At 38.8% G+C, this 26,057-nt stretch overlaps 1 protein-coding gene across 1 annotated transcript in view; it reads left to right on the top strand.

The window, feature by feature from the left end:
• The window catches only part of LOC147433606 (uncharacterized), a 110,519-nt gene that overhangs the window by 1,016 nt on the left and 83,446 nt on the right, over window positions 1-26,057 (top strand). The gene's annotated exons all lie outside the window — the stretch shown is intronic.

Here is a 26,057-nt window from a genome sequence, read left to right as displayed (position 1 = left end):
CCTGACTTCCAGATGCGTAGGCTACTCCACAATTGAGGTTAAAAGCAGTCACTATGCAATTTTTGCAGGTACCAGACAAAGAGAGAAAGATCAGATACAAGAAGGCTCTACATGCACTTAAAGACCGCCTCGCCAGCCGTCAACCCCAAGATTATTTCAGCCCATAAAGCTGTGTCAAGGGACGACACAGGTGAGGAGGGGGGAATGTTAGCAGCAAGCTAACTCGAATACCTGTTTTGAGCTCTCATTGTAAAAGCACTTATTATTTTGATAAATCGAGAATATTGTTTCTACTATTTGTCGGATAAACTTTGTAATTGATGAGCCGAGGCTACAAGCTTCCAAATTGTATCAACCTGTCTTTGTCCATCTTTAGTTAGAGCTCCCAGATTATTAGTTTTGACCACCAAAAACCTTGGCTAAGGTGTAAAAGCGAATTTTTGTAAGTTATTTAGAAGTTTTGGATAATGAAATACACAACGTGAGCTAACGAGGCTCAATTCTCTCCTTCTCACACTTCCTTCTCCCTCCCCGGTTATCACATTGCAATTGTGTTTGTTGTGTTGCAACCGCACGTAAGAGCTCTACGCATTGACATAAGCATTTCATGATATTTCATAGCTTTTGGCGTCGTCGACCCATGGCCTAATTTCATCATAAGTAAGAATCTACACTTCAAAATAAAAAACTAAGTATAGGCCGGGTATTGGGGCATCATTGCTAAGCATTTAGATGCATTCTGGGTCGAAAAAGACTAGGTAAAAAATCCACTCTGCTGTTAATAATCGTGATTTTTTCACTTGACCTAAAGTGGGTTTGAGACCATAAGCATGTCTGCTTAGTTCTTATAAACATGTCCTAGAAGTTTCGTCACATTTGGATGTCATTTGATGCTGTATCAGATGTGATTTGTTTGCCGATGAGCGATTGGCTTTTGGTGATTTCAGTCACTTGAGTGTAGCTTGAGTTAAATGCGAGTTGTTTGTTGTTTTCCAAGAGATTGACAACCTCTTGTAACCTCTATGCACTAGTCAAGTCAGCTTCGTCCCATGGATTGACAATTTAATAGTGGTTCTCGCTAAATCTGCAATAAGATAGGAGTGAGGTTAGACACCCGTCCCACAACCCCTCTTTAGCCCAACCAATAGCTTTCAAGCACACCATGTAGCTAAGCATAGGGAGAGTCCGACATGTGTCCCATGTGCCCCTTGAGAAAAGAGCTGCCCTTTGGGTGAGTGGGAGGTTAAGTCAAATATTCTCCTAATTTTGGGGATTTCCCCCTCCTTTTTAGGGTCTCTTTTTGACTCAAGCACCTTACCCCCCATGCATGGAAAGATTCTCAAGCACCCTCCTCATTAAGCATGACAAGCACCTCAAGCACCTTAGTCATCAAACACGACAAGCACCTCAAGCACCTTAGTCATCAAGCACGACAAACACCTCAATCTTAGGTCGGGTTCCCACCTCAAGCTCAGCCCTAGCTTGCCTAAGGTCAAGGTCAAAGGACTTTTAACACTAACCATTGGAGGTCTTTAATGAAGCTAACCCTAAGGTCTTTTAAGATCCAGTAGTTAGCCTTGCTCTTTGATAGACCATCTCTCATTTGGACCCCGTTACCATTGGCCCCGTGTTGTGAGATAGATGTATAAGCACATGTCTATTCTAGCCCTTGTTCCCGTTTATTATCCCACATTAGATGATCAGTTTTATATGAGAAAATCATTGGGGTTGGTTAGATATTAGACTTTATGACAATGCCAATCAATTCCTTGTTAGGGATGCATCTGTGGAAGATCGTCACAACCAGATGATGACTATTAATGAAGAGAAAAGAGTAGGAGAGGAAAAAGAGACTATGACTTGGGACAAAGAAGACACGATCATGTAGTAGGAGAAGACTATGGAAAAGAAAAGCGTTACATTGCAAGTCCTTGAATGGATAGACAATGAGAATGGTTTTATCTTTCCTTCTTCGATACCTAAACTTCTAATAGTAATAGACACATCGGTCATGTATGTCCTTGGGCTAAAGAGAGTCAAGAGGGTGAAGGCTGTGGCAAGGGAACCTATGCCATTGGGGGCTGCTAATGTCTTGAAATGGAAAAGCACCCATCCTCCCCCTTCTCCACAAAAAAGAGGGACTATTGGCATCCCTCTCCACAATCCCTTTGAAGTGCTATAGGAAAATAAGTCCATTGATCGTGAAGAGACTCTAAATTCTCCTCAGACTAGTGCAATAGGGACAAGGAAAAATTTGCGAATGTTGAGGAGTTTGTCTCCCTCTCCCCATGAACTCCATACTTCAAATGTTGTCCTGGAATGTGAAGGGTATAAAAACAAAAGAGAAGCAAGAAAATCTCTGGCAGAGCATGAAGAAGAGAACATATATTTATTGTTGGTGTTTGCAGTAACACCACCTTGATGCATCACTTTTGAGAAAGAAATCACTTGGCTCCTTTACAACACCACTTATGATGGATTTAGTGGAGTGTTGACAAGAGTCCACAAGGATATGGAGCCAAAACTAGTGTATCCACAACCGTTTGGGAGGGCTCTTGCGATGTCTATCAAGATTTATAGCCACTTGCTCATTATTGTCAACATTTATGATCCTAATGATTCCAAAGGCCGGGCGACGAGTTATGGAAAGACCTATCACAAATTCAAATAGAAGGGGAATTTTTCTTGATGGGAGACTTTAATATGGTGTGTTCAAAAAAAGATAGACAGGGCCCTTCAAGAATTTTGGTTGGGGGTGAGTGTAAGAAATGGGCCACCCTAGAAGATAAATGAGACTTTGTTGATGCCTCAAAGTCTGGCCCTTGGAAGGATGATGCGGGGCTCATCTACCATAGTCTCCACTCCTCCTAGTTTGCCTCTAGATTGGACATACTATATTTCTCTCAAAGCGGAGATTGTGTGCCTTCTGCATTGCTCATGCAACTCCTCATAAATGAAAGTCTCTCAGATCGCTTTTTTCTTCTTGGTACCTTGGAATTTTCTTTAGAAGAATTACATCATCCACCACAAGGTGCCAAGAAACTACTCATTGCCTACCCAAATCTGCTTAAAAACGCTCACTTTAAGGCACTAGTGCCTTGGGCCATGGAAGAACTAAACCAGGACATCATCAAGGAAAGGTTAGATTCATGGAAAAGATTCAATAAAAAATTTAATCTATAATTAAGAGAGTGGGACCATTGCTCAAAAAGGCTAACAACCATGCACATTCAGTTTCCAAATCTAGATATGAGGAGTTAGGTCTAAAGAAAATGCAAGGCAAGGCCTTTGGTCTGGATCACATGGAAAGGCTGAAGATCAAGCAGTCCTTGCATGAAAGGGAATTCGAGGAGACTAACTTCTTTAGGATTCAAGCCAAGGAGAGGAAACACTCTAGTCAGAATGATCAAGGTAAGAAAACGACACGCTACCATATCTTCTTTGATTGACAACCAGGGAGTCTAGCTCAACAACCCATATCAAATGGGTAGAGTGATGCTAGATCATCTCAACAAAATCATTGGAAAGGAAGATTCTCCCTCTCGCATAATCAAAGAATCCAGGGCTAAAACCTTCACATCCATCCCAACTATAGTGGACTCAGATAAGGAAAACTACCTGGAAAGGACCTTTACCCTGGGATGAGTGTTGGGATGACACTAAAAAAGATGGTCAAACAAAAGTCACCAGACTGGGATGGAATCACAATCGAGTTTTGTCAAGAGTTTTGGGAAGTTATGGGCCCATCCTTCTTGCATATGGTCAACAGAGCCTTTACTAAAGGCACACTTTAATTAGGTGTGAAGAAAGTAATAATCAAGCTCATCCCCAAATAGTTAGCATGCTCTCAACTCAAACATTGGAGACCAATCACAATGATAACACTGGTATAAAGGTGCTGGCTAAGCTCATTGCTAAAAGAATGGCCCTTGTGTTAGCGGAGGTCATCTCTCTCAAGGGTATATCAATTTATGATAACATCCTAGCGGCCATGATAGGTATGGAATATGCTAAATTCAAGAAACAAGAATGTATCTTATTGCAAATGGACCTTGATAAAGCCTATGACAAGATAACCTAGTGATTTATGCAAGAAACACTGCATTTTTTGGGGTTCTGTGCACGAATCTATCAAGTCATAAGCACTCTTGGGGAACATATCTCCTCAAATTGCTATTCAACTCAAGAATAGTTGGTTTCTTTGATGTCAAGAGGTCCACTTGTCAAGGTTGCCCCCTGGCACCACTTTGGTTCGCCGCTTGCACCACCTTTTAATTGCTATGTTGGAATATGTAGCAGGATGAGGAGAGATAAAAGGGGTTCAAGTTTAGAATGATAAGCAGCTCCCTATTAAGATGTTTGTTGATGATTCTTTTTCTTCCTCCAAGCAGAAGGAAGTAATGCTAGAAAAGCCTTGGAGATTGTACATGTCTTTGCCACATCGTCAGGGTCTCAATGTAATAGAGAAAAGTCAAGACTTATCTCCTTGTTAGAGGATGATAAGTTTGATCCCTTAGGATGGACTGGAGAGGTGGTTAAGACATGTAACATATTACAACACTTGGAAGTGCCTGTTGAAGAAGGATCTACACACAAGATAATATTTGATTGGGTTCAAGACAAAATTAAGAAGAAAATGAAACGGTGGGAGTTCATCTTGACTCCTTTCCATTGTAGAGATTCGATAATCAATACCTTCTTCATCATGTATATAACCTTCACGTCACCATTCTGGCAATTATCCCAAAAATTATTAGAGGCCAACCAATACAAAGAGGGTGGGACACACTCTCTACCCTAAAAAAAAGTAGGGGGACAAGGTAGCCTTACACCTCTTAATGGCCTCTTACCTAGTGATGAGAAGGTAAGGGAGGTGGCTAGGGGAAAGGGATGAAGGGGGGGGGGGGGGCGGGGTTGACCTCTTTTCCCTCACTTTTTGGCCCGGGTTCAAATATACACTAAACATTTGAAATGTAAAAAAAATAATCAAAACTCATATTGTCCCTCTTTAAAACCCCCCCAAACCTATTTTATGGTCAAAAAAACATTTTTATCCTTAAAAGTAGAAACGTACGCTTAAAAACCCAAAAAAGTATTTTTTTAAGAAAAAATCAAAACATCACTTTCCACCCTCCAAATCCCCCCAAACCTATCCTATAGCCAAAAAGTGATTTTCTCTCTCTACAAACCTTTTCTCAAGCTCTCCATTATTGTAACAACCACATGCACCCTATAGTCATACATTCTCTCTCTACTAGCTTTCTTCCACCACCATTGTAGCACCAAGAAAGCTCCTCTCCCTTCTCTTCCCCCTATCCACCACATATTTTCACACCAAGCTAGCTTCTCCCCCTTCTCTAACCTCCATTGCATGATGAAACAAGATCCTCCTCCTACTTTCATTCACTCACACTACATGTGAACAACTACTCTCAAAGCTAGCAAAAGGATGGTCTCAAAGGACTTGTACGCAAAACAACAAGAGGTGTAAGTGGTGACTGGGCATTGCAAGGGTTCACCTCCAACATAAGGATAGAATGGTAATGAAACCGTCGTTGTAGCTTACATTCAGAGCTTGATAGCATGATCTCCATCTCTAACTTTATCATGCTAGAGATAAACAGCCTCTTTATGGCTTTGAACACCTAGGGCTTCACACCTCTATCAACAAAAGTAAGAAAATTTTCTCTGATATAATTTAAACTTTATCCCTTTGTGCTCACAAAATTTGGTGTTTACTATAGAGTCAACTTGTTTTGAGGGGACATAAGCAAGCAACCATGTGCAGAGATGGAAAACAATCTATTCTTGGTTTGTAAGGAACCTCACAATCCCTCCATTGCAATACCAAGCAGCCACATCCCCTTATCCATCTCCATTGTAGTAGCAAGCAAGATTCTATTTCTCCTTCTACTTCCCTTTACTCTTATAGGAAAATTTCTGCTCTCCAAGGTAGCCAAAGAATGAGCTCACTAGATGTCAATGCCACAATAGTTAAGGCATAAATAGTGAGTGGCTACCACAAGAGTACCTTAAAGGTGCTTCAATTTTCAAGGTGGAGGATGAGAAATACTTTCCAATAATATCATTCCTTGTATAACTATCCTTACCTTGGTATCAAACAAGTACCACATGCCTCTCAAGAATGCCTAGTTATTCCTAATGTCCCCCAGCCTCTTTAGTGAAAATTTTATATCATGCTGAATGATGATGCTATGTAAAATGTGTAACACTGTAATTGATTTCTTATTTCTAAGTCTATCTTCTCTTTATTGTGAAGATCAATTTTATGACACCTTATTTGGTTTGTAACAAGGTATCTGCACTATTGATGTAGATTTTTTCAAACACAAAATGCTTCCTTGCTTCAAATTTCAATAGTAGACTTTTAGTAGCTAAATAAGAGACATGACAATCATTCAACACTTTCTCGGATAGTCTACTTCATACTATAGTATCTTTAAGTTCATTATTGCTCAATTGTTGGGTGTAGAAAATTGTATCATTATGGTAGGAGATGCAGCATGGTCCCTTTTCTATCACATGTTTTACCTTGGATCCTATCTGTTGACTACTGTTGCCCCCCCCCCCCCCCCCCCCCCCCCAGCAAGGGAGTTCGGGGGTAGTGTCCCCAAAGGTAAAAAATAGATACATTTTGGGATATGATTTTGTATGTATTTTTAGTCAAAATTGGATGATATTCACCATGTGATTAGGGGTTTCTTGATACTCACTTTTGTATGAGGGATTGAAACCCATTGCATCTATGGTAAAAAAGAAGCACTCTGCTTCAGCAAGATTTCTTGCTTTATTCTTTAGCACAAACAATTCTTCTATAACCACCATGGATCAATTCAAGAACCATTTACCAACCTATAAGAGATAAAAGTATGCAATAAAAAGAAAATCTTATTTTAACAATAAATTCATGATAAATATGGGAGCCAATTCCATGGCTTTAAAAGAGAAGGGGCCTTAGGACTATGCTAGGGCCCTAGCGACCCTAAAAAACAGTGGCCACAAAGGCACACAAAATTGCCAACAAGAACCCGTCTTTGGTGAGATGGCGCTCCCTTGTGACCCTCTTGTTGAGCGGCCCTAGGGCCCAATTTTTCTTCTTAAGTACAAAAAATTCTTCTTTAATCACCATGAATCAATTCAGGGACTATTCACCAACTTGCAAGAGATTAGAGTATAGCAGCAAAAATAAAATCTTCTTTCCCATAATAAATTCATGATAGATATAGGATTCAAGTTTCTAGCTTTTAAAAAAAAGGTTCCTACAACCACGCTAGGGTCCTAGGACCCTCAACTAAAGTGGCCACAAGGGCCTACAAAAGTGCCAAACAAGAACTCCTCTTTGGCCAGATGACGCTTCCTTGTGGCCCCTCATTTTGAGTGCCCCTAGGGCCTTTTTATTTTTTTACAATTCATGGACAAAATCAATGAACACTTGAAGCCAAAATCGTTCTTCTGAAGACCATTTGAAAATCATACCCTAAGAAGTCTATGCTAGAAGAGCTTGAATATGCAACATACGCAAGATTGGGATACTTCAAGTCACCCCTATACAATCTTTAGAAACACCTAAGAATGATAAAGTTACGGCTTACTTATCAAAATATTGAATATTACCTTATCATAGCAGAAGTTGTTGCTTTCTTGTTTTCAAAGAGTACATAATTTGGTAGAGCTTCACCTCAAGGTTACTTTTGGGAAGATTAGTTCATTAAGGCTTCTAATTCATTTTATCTTCCTATGTGCCAAATCTCAATCTTGTTAGAGTCCACCAACTTGTAAGAGGCTACAACATATCTTGTAGATCTCTCTCTCTCTCTCTCTCTCTCTCTCTCTCTCTCTCTCTCTCTCTCTCTCTCTCTCTCTAAGAAGGAATCAAGTACTAACACAAGGACATTCTTCTTTAACACAAGGAAATTCTCCTTGATCTTTTGTAAATCAAGCAACACAATTATATTAATATATGTTAAGTTTTGGATTTCACAAGTGCATGCTAGAAATTTTGCCAAGGTTTATTCCTTAGATATCATTTAGAGATAAGATTCTGCTCTATATACCTTTTTATGTACAAAATAGCCAAAGCGAGAAGCATTTTACACTTAAAATGTTACACAACTAATCTAAATTACTGACCAACTCAAAATATGATAGAGATAGGGTGCTCTTGCACCAAAAAAAACAATAGAGTCCAAATTGATTTTTATTAATCTTGATCAAGATATAATTATGAAGAGTATACAAGGGGTAGTGTAGTCATAGTTATTGCATCCATTCCATGACATAGTATACTTATGGTAGCATATAACATAAAACTATCTCTAGTGGGGGTGTTCCTTGTTAGGAAAGAATGTATTGCTCAGGGAAAGCTTTTTTATTTCCCTACTAAGGATCCCTCCATGTTAGCATAATGGTTTTTGTGGTGGGATCTGCATTGAATTATACAATGAAATTGCTTGAGGAGAGCTTTGTGCTGCCAAAAGTGAGTCATGCTATGCCAACAACTTGAGCCATTGTAACAAAGACCACCACTCAACTAACATAGTAAGAGATCACCTTGTACCATGACAGTTTAGAGACATGCTCAACAAAAAAAAAAACATGAGTTCTACATTTGAAAGTTGTATAATAAACACACTTTTTAAGTATATGATATACAAATTTGCAAGTATTTTGATCTAATTTGGACTAAACAATGCTCAAATATACATTATGATGAAACTACCCACCTCCAACAAACATGGATTTGAAGAAAATACCTACAAGATATAACAAAAAAGGTTGTTTTAGAGGAAAAGTGGTGTTTGATTTCTATTATGTCAAAGATTAAAAGGTTATGCAAACTTTACAACGAGTTCCAAGGAGATGAATGAGTGCATGTGTGTGTGTGTGTGTGTGTGTGTGTACACGCGCTCGTATTTTCATCTAATTTGGACTAAACAATGCTCAAATATATATTATGATGAAACTACCCACCTCCAATAAACATGGATTTAAAGAAAATACCTACAAGACATAACAAAAAAGGCTGTTTTAGAGGAAAAGTGGTGTTTGATTTCTATTATGGCAAAGATTAAAAGGTTATGCAAACTTTACAACGAGTTCCAAGGAGATGAATGAGTGCATGTGTGTGTGTGTGTGTGCTTCGCGTGCGCATGCATGTTGGGTATAAACACACACACACACACACACACACACACACACACACACACACACACACACACGAGATTTTGCTGAAAAATGGTTCAAATTTTGAATTGAACATTTTAAAAGGAAGAAAAACAATAAGAAAGAAATTAGAGTGTATAGGCTATCGCTTACATTATCCTAATAGGTACGCCTTCCCTCTCCCAACATATTGAAGAAACGTTGATGTATGGGTACAAATGTTATCCACTCAATGGTTGACATTGGTGTCAACCTATAGCACGACATTGTTGTCATGACCTTTGGTCACCCATGTGTGACACTTTTGATGCAAGCTCTATGGGCAAGCGAATATACACACTTGTAGTGTGCATGGTACATGATTCTTGCTATTGTTAAGCACTATGGCTATTAAACTTCAGGATGCAATGGAAGGGAGAAGAGGGAGGTAGGGGAGAGGGAGAGAGTTAAGAAAGCGGAGAGGAGAGGAGAGGGAGAGGGAGAGGTAGGAGAGAGGGAGATGAAGAGGAGAGGAGATGGAGAGGGAGAGGTAGGAGAGAGAAGAGGGAGAGAGTTGCTTTTTCAGAGGGAAAATAAAAAAATTGTTTTTCTAGTGAGTGTAAGTCAAAACAAATGTCAAAACTTCTTTCTTTGATATGTATATAGGTTGAGAGGAGCTATTAAGTAGAAAATATGTGAAAATTGGGATCTTAACAAAAAATAATTTTTAGCTTGGATTTATGCACGTTTTTTATGATGTGGCATGGGAAAGGGATAGAAGTAGGTGGTTAATGCCACAACACCTCTTTTCCTTCACTTTCAAAGAGCTCGAGAGAGAAAGGGACCTCTAGGAGGACCACAACCTACAAGGCCCAAAAAAAGCCTACTCAAAAGTAGCCTATTGAATGCACTTGTCTCCCAAAGTTTACACAAAATTACCCTTAATTTCTTAAAATTAGGGATTCTTACAAGGCCCATGCAAAGTTCATATATTTTATGGTGGAGGAATAAACTGACTGCAGGCACTCGTCCTCTTGCAAGAGCCCAGCTCCATTGAGGAGGAAGATCAAACTATAGAGGAAGATAAGGTGTTGGACAAAGGCCCAGACCTCCAAATTCTCACTTTGCATGCAATGGTGATGGATGATCGTCACTTTTTGTTCCTTGATGACATTGCCAAAACACTAGGATTCAGAGAAGATGAGTCGCTTGCAGTGCTTGCTATCTATGCGGGCATGAAGGATCCTAGTGGAAAGGAAGAGAAAGTCAAATTTCTAATTGACTTTGAAGACCAAGGTCTCTAGCAATCCTCTCTTTCCTCCCCAATGAAAACGAACAGAAGTTGGTGCAAACGGTGGCAAGTACACTTGTGGAAATCAAATCATGTGCCTCATTTTACAAAAGCATCCCAAAAATTGCTTTTCATCCACACAAACCATTGAACGCTATGGGTGGGGATGATTGCTCTCGCATCGATCTTACAAAGAAAAATCTTGAAGAGATGGATGAAGAAATTGATACCCAAAGGAAATTCTAAAATTGCTTGGTGTCAAGTCAGCCATTCGCCCCATACCCACAAATGTAATTTGTAGAAAAACTAATCGACCATGATGTAATATCCAAATCAATACAGAATAATTGTTTTTTAAATCGATTTCTGTCAACATTATGTACTTGTTTTTTTTAATTCATATTGTCCAATAAATTTCATTTCCGCAACAACACGTGCACAAAACCTCGACCATGCAAGCACCCGTTGGCCGAGGGACATCTCTCGATATTTTTTTTAATGAAACCAGGGGGGGTTCACGAGACCACCAGGTGCAATGGACGGCTGAAAAAATTCCCTATGCGCCACAATGTGTAGGGGATACAAGGCCTTTTTCTACACCATCCTACCCCGCTGGCCGCCACTGTGCATCGTGGTGGTCCATTGCCTCCATACCCCCCCCCCCCCCCCCCCCCCCCCCCCTCCGGTTGCCCGATTTTGTAAGAAAATCCCCAAAAGGTACCCCCCGGACGACGGGTGCTTGCATGGTCGAGGTCAGTTTACATTTAACAACTTCAACAATTCAAATACTTAAAAAACACAATGTACAAAATCAAGTTATACAATTGCACGGAATGGTAGAAATTTGACTCTTTCATATTATATGAAAAGATTACAAATCTCATCAAGAGAGAGTACATGGGAGAAAATAATTCTTATGAAGGCATCCTTCGTTTTGCAAATTGATTGCTAGAGCTAGATTCGTATTTTTCAAGGTTACGCGCTAGCATGCACCATACAAAAAATGACATCCTGAAAAAATTGCACCAAAATGTCTTCAACGACATCCTGTAGGGCCAGTAAAGATGTGCTTTGTATGTGTGTAATGGAATCACTGTATTCATCCATTATCTCTCTCACCACCCGGGAGAAGGCTGCTTTGGGTATTATTGGCTCAATGCTTTTTTGATACTTTTGGATCTCCCACAAAGAAATGTGCATGGCTTCCATCTCTGTTTTTTTTGTGCTATTGTGCGGTGGTGGAGGAGCCGCCTGCCTGGCCCATTGAGGAGGATCATTTTTGTACTCTTTCCTCCTCTCCTCCTAGGCCTGTTGTTCCTTCGGCATCACCTTGTCCTTCTTCCTCTTTGCATATTTCTTGGCTCTTTGAGGAATTTTTGAAGGCCTTGACCTCCTTGCCTTTGCTTGCTGGGTGGCTTGAGCTCTATCCTCTGTCGCCTTCCTCTCTACCTCTGCTTGTGCTTGTAAGTTTGCCAAGTGAGCTCTCTCCACCTCGGCTCTCTGCCATTCCTCTTGCTCCCTCTGTCTTCCCTCTGTTCTGCTTGCATTCTTTGTGCTTCCTTCTCAGCTGCCTGTTTCTTTTCCATATTCTCCATTTTCTTCCTTCTCTTAGCCTATCATGCTTCACAAACCGGGTCACCTAGTATTACTTTGATTACCATTTGTTTGTATCACACCCAAATCTTTGTGGTGTGGTTCCCGCGGTTGCCTGAGCACTAGGTGCTGTTTTTTTTAAAATTTAATTAGTATTATTGAGTTTTTAAGTTTAATTTTTTTAAAAAGTATTATATAAGTCAAAACTCAGAACTTGAAGTTCATTTCTTGTTTGCACATTCTAGAAGATCCTCTCAAGCACAAATGAGCACGCACTCATATCTTGCACCACATAAAAGATCCACACGAGCAGACCACTATGCACATCAATACCACCACAGTCACTCACACCACTGAAAATATGTAGCGAGCACCCCATGCAAATCCTATGGCTTCAAATCCACATCCTCATCCACAAGTGGATAATCCAACACCGCAACCTGCTCCATAAGCCTAACAGCCTCCCCAACCATCGAATCTAAACCACCATGCGACAGGTTTTTGGTGATCTTGCATCACTTAATCATGCTAAACGCACACCTCTGCCAGATCACCCACCAATTTCATCTCTACACAGGGCCACACAAGAAACAAGAGCAACTAAAGAGGAATCTCGGGGTCCGCTATAAAATCCGGAGCCCTCGTCTTCTATCACTCCAAAATAGACGAAACTTGACCCACGTGACCACTAATTGGGGCGTCAACAAATCACTTGGCATTACAATGCATGTTTACAATAAAAGTGGTTAGTGTCAAAAATTTATTGGTTTTCCACCCAACACCTGCCATTTCGTCGCCTTGTCTACAATCATCGTCAAAATTGATCTTTTGCACTCAAAGCATGATATGATTGTGATCCCTTCATACTAACCACTTTCTCTATTCTGCATTTCAAACTTCTTTGCACTCTAGTCTTCCTCCTCTCTCTCACCGCCAAAAATCTGTAGAACCAATTGAACATCTTGTATAGGGCATTGCTCTTTTTCCTTCCACCTCCATGATGTGTTTTTTTTAAATACACTAATTTTTCTTGATAGTGTGAGTGCCCCATTCCTTGGCTACTCTAAATGTCCAATGAACAAGAAAAAATGAGCTATGTGCACAAATAATGTGTTGAAAAAGAATTAAACTTTAGTTCAAACACTGATGTTTTTTTACTATAAAGATAAAGTGTTCAACCCACCATGTAATGTGCTATGTGCATCTTCCCCGAGACATCCACCATTTGAGCTGTGAAAATATTAATTACAAACTTTAAGGTGTGTATCTCAGCACAAGTTGGCTTTTCCTTTTCAAGTAGACAAAAAATATCATCTACAAACTATTACACAAGAGCACACTTAATTCCTAGGGCTGCTTTGTTACCTCTGTAGGTGGTAATGTCACACACCTTTTTCCACAATTGAAACTCATTGGGACTTTGGGAGTCACAATAGTCTAAGAGCAAATGCCTGGCTTTACTACCACCCATACATACTTTATTAGGATGATCCTGTGTACTTCCATACGTCTTCTTGTCCTTTGATAACTCAACTGCACCCCCATGTAGACCAACGCTCAATAGGATAGATTCGGTCTCTCTTATACACTCTTCTCTTCTTTCTGTGGCTCCATATTCCAAGCATAATTAATATGGAGCATAAGCAACTTATCAAGAATTTGTAGACGCGCATGAAGGGTACACACATGCACAGTTATCAGTGGAATGGGTAGAATAGAATCCCAGTTTGGATCTTCCATGTCTCGATTAGGGGGTACACTCTGGTTACAACCGAGGATACCTTGAAACCATTCTTATAGTGCTTTAACCACTATTTTTGTAGTGGAAACAATTTTCGTAGTGTTGATTGCAACTTTGCCACCCTTACCCTTACCGCTCTTTGACTTGTTGTCCTTTGCACACTTGCCCTCAGTTCCCAATGAGACTTTATTGTGGCAGCAAAAAATGCATGGAAAGAGGTCATTACACCTTGCTTTCACCCTAACATACACTCGTTTTCAAGTCTCCTGCCAAATGCCACTCCACTTGGAATGTGCCTAGACATGAAACCTGCAATCGTTGTCCTTCTTGTTATTGCCAAATGACAACAACGATTGGGGTGTGATTGAAATACCCTTTTAGGGACTCATGTGTCTCGTGCTGGAGATGAAAAGGTGCCAGCCACCAAATATTATTCTCTGATTGAACACCTAAACAGGTGTTTTCCTTCTCATTGGCATTCATGTCAACATCGACGCCCACCAATGCTCTGTTCATAAGTGTAACGCTTACCCTTTTGAGCCATTGAACTTTGACAATCCAACACTCATCAAGCTTCATTACAAATATGACTTTGCCATCACACTCTTCTTGTGTCAACCCATAAAATATAACCATTGACTCCTAGAGCTTCAACAAGTCAACATAGACATTGTTGAACTCGTTTATAACGGAATGATTTGTTGTCTCTAATGGCATGGCATCCTCCAGTTATTGAAATCCACCCAACAAGCTTGCAACATCCTTATTGGTGCACCTTTTTGCAATGCTAACACTATAAGGTGTTGGTAGCAACTTAAACAAACCTTTTGCCCTGTGACCTAGTGTGACAATTCTATACAAAGGTTTGTAGGCCTTGAAATTTATTCCTGCGCTGTCACACACCTCCATTATCTCCTAAGGTGACACGATATTTCTCTTGCACTTACGTGGTATGATAAGTTTCTCATGAGAGAGATGTACCAAATGGCCAGGTGCTCTGGTATTGAACATGGCTATAAGAATCACCAATCAAATCAATAGAGTACCAAATTAGTGGTAGAGAATATCAGAACAAGAAAAAAAGTTCCTAGCCAGAACCAAAATTGGATAGGGTGGCAAAAGAGAACATCATATCAAACTATAAAGGATTACCAAAGGAGAAAGATGCACTAGCTGGTCTAGGCGCTCTAGTATTGAACATGGCTATTAAAATCACCCATGAAATTAGTAGAGTAACAAAATTGGTTGTAAAGAATACCAAAAAAAAAAACAAAAGCTCACAACTAGAACCAAAATTGGATAGAGTACCAAAATAGAACATCATACCAAACTTATGTAATTTTGGATAGACTTATATTCAGGTCACATTGTTGGTAATAACAAAGTAGAGTGAAAGCGCCAAATCTATGAAAGCACCAAATTTGGTGCTATCTCAACCAATGCATAAAAATAGGAACTAAAGTTGGTTGATGATATGCTTTGATGAACATGATGATGTAGCAAGGCTGATGCACCAAATCTGATAAAGTAGGAAATATGTTTCATAACCAACTTTGGTAGCATCTTGAACAATGGTACTTTTTGTACTGATTTTGAGCGAACAATGGCACTATTTCATGCTACCAAATGATCAATACAATACCAAACTTGGTATTGTCCAGAATATATCTTAAGAATATTTTTCAAGGTTGTCATCATGGATTTCAATCCAAACAAAACGTCATGCAATGAAAGACTGCTATTATCTGAATGTGTTACCTAAGAGTGATCACAAAAATGTATGGGATGTTTGATAACACACTTTGAGTAAATTCTTGTCTTGCATATATTCTTTTTGTTACGTGAAACTCCAGTCTTAGATGTCTAGAAGGAAAGTCTAAGACCAAATATTTGGTTTCACATGTGATACTGCTATGTTGAAGCAATCAATAAGTGGCAATGCTTCATTCTCATCTCTCAACTCAAATAGAGTACTTGCTTCCGCTATGTTTCTTTGATGAACACCCCCGCACACTAGAAGTTTTGATTGATTCAATGTTGTTGTTCTTTTGGAGCTATTCAAGAGCATCATCAAAAAGGTTCTTTTCACAAAAAGCTCGCTTACGGCGATTCAATGTATTACGAACTCTAGAAACAAGACTTGATTCAATATCTGATTTTCTCAGCTTGAAAAATTCTTAATGTTGCATGAGCTCCTCGAGTATCTCTTGTTGTTTGGATACTTGATGCCTTTTCGAACACCAAGCCATTGCTTTGCATATGTTCTTTCTTGACTTGTTATTTGGCAATTTGTGACTTGTGGGTATAAAGAGGGCTCCTTTCCTTCTTTTGCTGATTGAGTTTCTTTTATGCCCAATAGTTGCTCATATACGCTTGATTAGTGAGAGTTTTGTTGATAAGACTAGGGTAACCAATTTCCATCGTATTTGATGACAGTGGAAGGGCTTGCTTCACAATACGCGCGAGAGAGAGAGAGAGAGAGAGAGAGAGAGAGAGAGAGAGAGAGAGAGAGAGAGAGAGAGAGAGAGAGAGAGAGAGAGAGAGAGAGAGAGAGAGAGAGAGGTGATTCATAGAGGTACATCAAGAAGCACACATAGAGAGAACTTCTTGGCCATGGAGTGCATACCAACAACAAGGTGCCTCATGAGAAACCTGATAGCTACACCCACGTTGTTGTAAGGCCCCACCCAGAACTTGTTAGAAGCAAAATATTTTTTTTACAACCCTGTATGTTTAAAAAAATCATTTTCCCTCTTCACTTTCAACTCTTCAAAAACCACTCAAAAATAGTTTCTTTTCACCGTAAAACCCCCAATCCATTGTGATGTCAAGGACAACCCATTTTGTACCACCAAAGCCTTCTTTCAACCTTTTGCTAAATTGACAACTTCTTTTGTTCTCAAGGCTTTGGCTTCTTCCGACTTTGTGCAGTAATTGGTAGCAACCAATAAACATGCATTGCTACCTAGACATGACAAAGGCCCTTGAAGGGGCATACAAAATCCAATCCCCATTTCTTACATGGGCCCAAAGGTAATACTGGACAATGCTTCATCCAATCCAATCCTTATTGGTCGGTTGGCCGATCCATTAGGAGGGATCACAATTCATTGCATGAATGTGGGCATCTCTGAACATAGTCAGCCACCATAATTTGGAATATAACACTTTTCTCATAGTGGCTTCTCCAACAAAGTGTCTAGTTCCAATTGCTTCATGGACTTATTTGAGAATTGCCTCCTGCTCCTGCCAGCAATTTCTCCATTATAGCAAACTCATCCACTTGGACTGCCTACTTGCCTTTTGCAAGATTTTTCTTGGTGATTTTATATCTCAATTTCTTTGCCATTTCAGTGTGTCATAGTCTCTAAACAAGGGTACTCCAAATAAATTCTCTTTGGCATGACATCTTTTTTGGTAGTTACTCTCTTATGATCCTCCTCGATTGTCATGTTGTTGCCAAGCCTTCGGCTCTTTAGCCGATAAAGTTTCTATTTGGCATTAGGAAGTGAATGGGGTATATGAGGCCTCTTTATTTGGCATTTTAAGGGAATGCTTAAAACTTAAGCCAAATTTGACCAAGCCTAAAAGAGAGGGCAAAAACGCCTATGCTGAGATTTTAAAAAAAGCAAGTTCCATATTCTGCATTTGAAAATAGTCTATTTAGTAACCGAAAAGAGAGGTAGGTAGATGAATCTTGAAATGTCTTTCTTCCACCCCTCTTCTCTCTAACATTTAAAACACACTCTCTCACTTAAATCTCATTAAAGGAGGCACTTTTCAACCCCCGTCAGAGAATCAAATTTTCCACATTCTCTCTCTAAATTTGAGCCAACTCTCTCTCTTTACACCTCTTTTCTCTCTTGTCACTTTCCCCTCCCAATAATTAAGGGAACATTCTTTGTTGCCTACTTTCCACAAAACGTGCAGATTCTCCAAGGTTGCAAATCTGCTGTCTCTCCCACTCTCTCTTTTTTGTTATTGTCTTTCTCTCTTCCACTCTCTCTCTCTCTCTCTCTCTCTCTCTCTCTCTCTCTCTCTCTCTCTCTCTCTCTCTCGCTCTCGCTCTCACTCTCACTTCTCCCACTCCAGCTCCAGGTTAGAGCAATGAAAAACTCCATTACCTCTATGTGCAACAACATTTCTCTCTCTACACTCATGATCAACAATTTGAATTCAAAGGATATTGAGTTGCACTCCCTCTCTTTCTTCCCTCCATAACATAATCTTTTTCTCCTATCTCTGAGTACTCACCACTTCTTCGGGCTCCATAGCCAGCTTCACTTGCTTGTAGCCGCGTCACCATTACACATTCTCTCTCTAATTTTCTTGATTAGCTAACACACATGTCATTCAATCCCCTACCATTGCAAGACATTAATAGCAAGACAAAATGATATCAATGAAACACTAATTTGGAGCAGGATTACGCTACTGTGCAACTTGGTACATCTAATCCCAATGCTGCAGAAGATCAACTACGAAACATTGGGTGCAAGGTAATCAACTTATGGGTTGATGGCCATATTTACAATGGTGATCCAATGACCAACTCATCACTGCCCTTTCATAATGTCACTGAGCTACTGTGTTTTATTGGAGATGGGAGAGACGATTTTTTGGCTACTGCTGGAGATTGTATTCAACTTTTGTCAATGAAAGGAAAGCAAGAAAACATCTCTTTGTTGCCTATTCGTCATTGCAAGAGAAGTACATAAAAGACATTCAGCAAGTCAGAGAAGAAGCCAACGAGAAGACAAAGCAGCTAAACAATGAGATGGTGAAGCTTAATAAAAAAGTAGAGCATCAAAAAATGGAGCAAGAGCGTCCGCTAGACAATTATGTTCAGCTAAAACACAATGCACATAATATGCACCGGTGAATCGATCATCTCACAGACATTCCATTGGGCTACCACATTTGCAAGCGCAAGAGACGTGCGATGTCTATGATATTTTTAAGCGGTGGACCTCAAAAGAAATGTATGCATCAAACTTGGTAGGGATACAAATGCAAGCTTCTAATTTCTTACATTTTTTGCACGTTTCTATAATATCATTTCAATATGCAAGAACTTGGCTCGGATGATGACAAGACTCGATTCCAATGCTCAAATGATTGGACATACTCTGTTGCAACATATCATCAAGCCAAAGGAGTTGGTGGAGCTATTGGATGATCCATCCAATGCTGCCATTGCTAATGTTTTGCGCCAAAAGTATTTTGGATGATGACGGGAATCGATTCCAATGCTCAAATGATTGGACATACTCTGTTGTAACATATCATCAAGCCAAAGGAGTTGGTGGAGCTATTGGATGATCCATCCAATGTTGTCATTGCTAATGTTTTGCGCCAAAAGTATTTCAGTGAACTAAAGAGCAAGGGGTTCTTTGGGTGGTCAGATAAGAGTATAAGTTAGGGGTAGGCTTCTAATAATTTCTCCTTTATTACTAAGACATAAAGGGAGGGGGGGGGGGGGGGGGGGGGGGGGGGGGGGGGGGGGGGGGCGGAGGGGGACTTCAAGGGGGAAATTAGGGTTGTTTGGGGGCAGTGAAAGAGATTGATAACATACATATAGACATACAAATCAGGGTTTAATCATAAACAGGCCAACTACTATTAGTGAATTACATGTGGCTACCCCATTACATGCCACTATAAAGAAAATACAAGCCAATATGATTAAGGTATTGAATTTAGAAATGTAACTTGTATGGAGTCAAGTTAGATTTTTCAAAATTTGGAGGTGAAAAACTATACTAAACCTTATATATAAGTTAGAGTCATAGTAATTTTAATAACTACATGTCATATAAGTATAGAAAGGGGGGTCATTTTTTATGAACTGGCCCTGTAGGTCTTCAACTCATGGAATGTTGACCAAAATCAAAATCCGTGTAACAAAAGGGTCTATGCGTGCAATCTGGCTCAAATTTGGTGTAAATAAAAAAAACTCTCCGGGAGTATTTACACTAAAGTGTACCTACTTGTGCCTAAATGTGTGCACAAAGCATATATGGATGTTTGTTGTGCAGGGGAGGGGAAAATGAAAATTTCTTTTCGTTTCTCCAGTTTATTTTTGTTGGAGAAAACTAAAAATAATCGTAAGAAAAACAAACAAATAAATAAAAAAGTAAATAAAAAAAGAAAAAGAAGAGACAAAAATGCACAAAAGAAAAAACCAAGAGAACAAGCAATTTAAAAAATTACAAGATTTATTTGTAAAAAATTTATTAGATTATTTTATTATTTTTTTGTTTTTTGTTTTTTAATGAAGTTTTGATATTTTTTTGTGGTTTTTGAAAGTTATCTTGATTTTCTTTATTTTTATAGATTTTTTGAGTTTTTTACATTTTTTCAAAGGATTTTCTAAATTTTTTGGTTTGTGAATTTTCCTTTTTTCCTTTTCTTTTCTTTTTGAAATTTAGATCTTCTTTTTTTTTCTTATTTGGTATTTTTGGTGAGTGTTTTTTTATTTTCTAAATGGATTTTTAAAATTCTTTTTAAAGTTTATTTAAATTTTACTCTCTTTTTTTGGCATTTTGGGATTTTAATTGTCTTTTTCTAAAAAAATTGGGGTTTTTCTTTTCTTCTTAAAAAAAAGACAAATAGATAAATACCAAATGAAATTAAAAAACAAGTGAAACTGAGATGAAATCAGATGAAAATGAATTAAAATAAATGAAAATTAAATAAAATTGAAATCAAAAGAAAATAAATTTTAAAAAATTGAAATTCAAAATAAAAATTGAATAAAATTAACCTTAAAAAAAGTCAAAAAAAAAATGTTGCCAACCTGGCACAATAGTGTGAAGGAGGATATCATCATCTACTCTAATTCATTATTAGATGAACACAAGCAACACCTCCAGGTAATATTTCAAGTTCTAAGAGAGAATGGGGTTTGCCGCGCAAGTCAAAGGGTGGGGTGGTGGTGGTGGGGGGGGGGGGGGGGGGTTGGGTGGGTGGGTGTAATAGAGGGGCGGCGTGGAGACCTAGCACAAAATCCAAAAAAGGAGGAGAGAGAGAGAGAGAGAGAGAGAGAGAGAGAGAGAGAGAGAGAGAGAGAGAGAGAGAGAGAGAGAGAGAGAGAGAGAGAGAGAGAGAGAGAGAGAGAGAGAGAGAGTCATGTGTGCATGTGCGTGTGTGTGGTGTGATTGGATGTATATGTGTGTGTGTGTGTGTGTGTGTGTGATATGTGTGCACCCATGTGTGGTGTGAGTGGGTGGGTGGGTGAGTGTGCGGTTGTGGATTTTGTGTGTTTTATTTTTTATTTTATTGTGTGTTTTTTCTTTTTTTATTTTATTTTGTGTTTTTCTTGTTTTTTGTTTCTTGTTAATTTTATTTTATTGTGTGTTTTTTGTTTTTTGATAAAAGAAAAAATCAAAAGAGATTAAAATAAAAGCCAAAAAATAAGAAAAATAGGCAAAAACAGTTCACACAAAAAAGGAAAAGAGAGGGAAAGTGATGGAGTGCTGTGGGGGTGGGGGTGTGTGTAAAATTTTGTTTTTTTTTATTGAAGACTAGCAGTGGACAAAGCAAAAAGAAATTGCTTGAGATTCAAAAAATATGCTAAATATTGTCCATAATTTTCTAAAACAGATAAAAACTTTAGTGAAAATTTATTAACTTGTACCACACACTTTGGATTGATATTTCACATCAAAGTTTTCCATTTCCATCATTTTTTGATAAAAATTAGCAAGTTTAGATAATAAATTAGCAAAAAAATACCTTAGTTTTTAAAAAACTTTATGCAAACAAATCAACTCAATATCAGCACTTATCAATGTGATTACATCTTGCAATCAATCACTCATCAATTTGCTAATCAAATTTGAACCATTTTAGACCATTTTTAGACCGTTTTTAAGTCAATTTTGACCCAAAAATTTGTCCAATTAGTGATTTAATTAGAAAATTTTGCACATTGGCCAAATATTCACAATCAAATCAGCATTTGAATCATTTCATTTGCACATTATTTCATTCATTCAAATCAAATTCCAAGTGTGTAAATATGCACAATTAGCACACACTTAACAAGCTTACATGCACATAATTCTAGGGAAATTTCAACGGCATAATGGTGCAATTTGAACAATCAAAGCCATTTACCATAATCAAGTCAACAACAACAAACATGCCATTGCTTCACATTAGTCGATTTGTATAAAAAATGCCATACATTTGCACTCAAATGTGCGCACTTTGCCTACACATAGACATACACTAATACACATATAATTACACCAATTTTGTTACACTTAATCTTAAATAAAAACCTGCACACAAATAAAAAAATAAGTGGGTTGACACACTCACAATTGCATCAAGAATCACATTGAATTCCAACTCCAATTACGCCTAAAACATGTGTGTGTACTTCGCAACGGATTAACCGCAATTCACCTACAAACAATCAGTCACCAAAAACATATGTGTAGCATCATATCCATGGAAAATAAACACATTTTATCAATCAACATAGATCCAATGCTTGATTTATCCATGCATAATTTAAAATCACATGGAATTAGTAATTAGGGAGGACAATTAGTGAAAACCCCTTAGTTACACACTTAAAATTACTCAAATCCACATGAATTTTTTGCAATTTTCTTTCAAAAGAGTGATTTCTCAAGCCTCTAATTAGGTATACACACATGTTTAGCACACAAACTCCTAGTAGATTAGTCATAAATTAGTGTTTAATTAGTGAAAAAGAGTGTTTTTAAACACCTAAGCCTACTCCTAAACACTCTAGGCTACCATCCTCGGAAATGGTGCCCAATGTTGCTCCCTTGTAGCATAGCTCCAACAAATCAACAAAATCATCACTCCGTGGATGGTAGGGATCCGAATAGGGCATGAATGCATCACACATGGGTGAGTGTGTGAGAGTAATGAGTAAGAAAAGAGTGGATAAATCAAGCGTCCATCTAGATTATAAAGAAGAGAGAACTAATGGAAGGGATTAGTGTCACACACATGCTAGATCTTATGCTAATCATGCATTGCTCTTCGTTGCATTCCCTACTTATGCTTGTAAGAACATCCTAAACATGAGCTCACCCAAACTCATGGGGTTACAATTAGACCAATGTATGCATGGATCCGAATCTACACACTAATCTAATCATGTACACAACACCAAAATCAAACACACAATCATTGTAGTCAAGCAATTAGATGGATATTAGTTCTTAACACACACAAATCAAGGCACTAATACACAACTTGAAGGAAAAGCAAAGAGAGAAGCAATAGGACTCAAGTTCATTACATACTTAACTAGTTTGTGAAGATAGTACAAGTGGCTCCAAGCCCCTACCTCCATCATGCTTCTTTCTTCTTCTTCTCTACTCTAGGTTTTCTCACAAATGATCTCTCCCCTTTCACATGACCTGCAATTCACTTATATGCCTTAGGTTTTAAAACCAAAGTGTCAGCCACCCAAGGCACATAAAGTAAAATAATACATACAATGTGGAACTCGTAGAGAGCTTGTGAATCTATACATGGTAAATGGAAAAATATGCTCATGGAGAAGAGATAAATGACTATATATGCTAGACGCTACCAACATATTCATTCAAAGTGTAAAATGAGTTTCAATCCATGTATTGGTCGTCATTTCAAGTAACCATATTGGTGTAGATCTCTTATGTGAGAAACTCAGCAGGTGTTGTTGAGAAGAAAATACACTTTTACATATCAAATGACAAGCACCATGACACACTATTTGTTCAACATTGGTTTATGCTTCATGACTTAAACAACAAGGGAATCATTTGTGCCCTCACTGGGTATAATCAAATGGTGTTGCTTCTTACTTTAAGACACAAAGACCTTACTATTTTGTGGCAAGGTATTATCAGTTGACATGCTAAAATATGGTGCATAACTTCTTCACTTCCGGATATAGTAAAGGAGAGCATGATGGTGCAGATGCTATGATCAAGAGAGCACTCACTCACGAGGAGCTCAAACTAGACGGTTGGTCTATAAAGTGTGTAGCTGACGTGGTTAGATTTCTTAATGAAAAATTTCAGCCCACAGAAGGCCCATAGGTGTAGAACTGAAAGAGTTTTTTGGCTAGTGTCAAAGGATGATGTGTGTTGTAGCCTACTATTGGATTGCCAATGAATTAAAGACTCTTGCTCCTTCCATTGTGTTGATGGATACTCTATGAGTAACCCACGTGCTATGAAATTTTGAATGCTCTCACGTTTTTGTGGCCCATGTGTGAAGGGGTACTGAAGGAGGACAAACTACACATAGATGACTGGAAATATGTTTCCATTCTATTATTGAAAGAGACAATGGAAGAAAATATTATCTCAGAGGATGACAATGAGGATGGAAACATTGATAGATGTGGAATTCCTGCAAGTCATGATCACAATGTGGCGTCATATGAAGGAGACCATCTTGTGCAAAATGATGTCCATAGGAGACAATTTTGCAGTCAAGGCATCCAAGAAGAACGAGGACTCTTACCTTCTAAAATGCACAAAAATAATGTATCAAACAACCAAAGCAAACAAGGAAAAGTGGCATAACAAAATTTCTAGAGGTGGAAAATTGGTTGAGGGCTTGTATTATGGCCAAGTGTATGGGAAAATTGACACATACACCCTACTAGATCATTTCCCACTAGTGGATATACTCCCATCTTGTATTATGGCCAGGTGTGTGGGAAATTTGACACATACACCCTACTAGATCATCTCCCTCCTAGTGGATATACTCCTATCTTGTAAGAGCCATACGATGACCCATGGAGGCTACTGTTCAGCTACCAAACCAATTCAAATTATCCTCTGAGGCATATCAGAACGTTAAACATAGTGTGCCATTAGATGATGATACAGATATAAGCATGAAAACCTTGCCTCCATCTACCATAGTTACAAATGACAACATCTATACATGTTGAATTTAAAGTGTCACTTCTCATACCATTTGAGTGGTTCTGATGCTTTCACTGTTTCTCTATCGTTGTTTCATTGTTTCTTTGACTTTAGCCAACACCAAATTTTGAAATTGTACATTCAAAAATAATACTTACTAACACTTGTAAGAAATGTGGAATACAATAAGGATCTACTAGTAAGGAGATTAGAGAGAGATACGATGCAAAGTAGATTAGTGGCAAATCAAAAAATTTAGATTCGCACACTTACAAAGTGATGGTGTCATCCACCCATGTGCTCTCAAGGTAGATCTTAGATGGAAATATACGCAACTAGAGCAAGTAGGAATACAAGGGGCTAATAATCCTTCAGCGAGGATGTGTTGTGTGTTGATATCAAGTATGCACACCATTCTACCAAATTACTCATGAGAAGTCCTCTTTATATAGATATAAGGGAGCCTCTAAACGCCCATGTGTAGCCTCCCTTAGATAGCCAAGTCCAAGTAGAACTTGGCCATGTGTCCACGTGTGTGGCTGCCTTTATGTAGCCAAGTCCAAGTAGGACTCTCCCATGCACCTATGTGTAGCTGCTTTTGGATAGACAAGTCCTCCTAGAACCCGGCCACCACTGGCCGTTGACCACCGAACAAAGACCACGGACCATCGATCACCGGATGGCCATTTTCTGTTGTCTTTGGACCGCCGTCCAGCCAAGATATTCTGACCGTCATCTGGCCCTGAATTTTCTCCATACCATCCACGATCACAAATAGAGATCTCATCAGCGTGTAAAGCTAGAATCCACCAGATATATGTGCACCATTGGCTTCTCCTCATATGGGGGCCTTACAAATTGTGCATCATATATTGTGGTGGGAAAACTGGGAGAGGTGAGCATTGGAAGTATACCAATACCCCTCCCTATGTTGGCCATGTGCCAACTCCAAGTTGATGAAGATGTTGAAGTAGATGTTCTTTCCCTAGAGCTTTGGTGAAGATATCTGCACAATTATCTTCAGTAGGACAATACTATAGCTCCACAATTTCATCCTCAATTAGCTCTCAAACATAATGATATTGAACCTCAATATGCTTTGTGCGTGCATGGAAGATGGGGTTCCAATCGCCATGCAACTCTAGTTGTTGCATTGAAGTGTTGTTACTAAATCAAGAGAAACACCTAAGTCCATGAGGACTTGCCTTAGCCAAACTACCTCACAATCTGCAAAAGAATCACCTTTATACTCTTCTTCCATTGAAGGAAGAGCAACGGTTGGCTGCTTCTTGCTGATCTAAGAAAAAACTCCAGAACCAAGTGAGAAGCAAAATCCAGAAACTGACTTTCT

The sequence above is a fragment of the Adiantum capillus-veneris genome, chromosome 19 (genome assembly GCF_014529385.1).
Source record: "Adiantum capillus-veneris isolate H3 chromosome 19, ASM1452938v2, whole genome shotgun sequence".
In the NCBI taxonomy this organism is placed as follows: domain Eukaryota; kingdom Viridiplantae; phylum Streptophyta; class Polypodiopsida; order Polypodiales; family Pteridaceae; genus Adiantum; species Adiantum capillus-veneris.
This window is presented reverse-complemented; position numbering and strand designations above follow the sequence as displayed.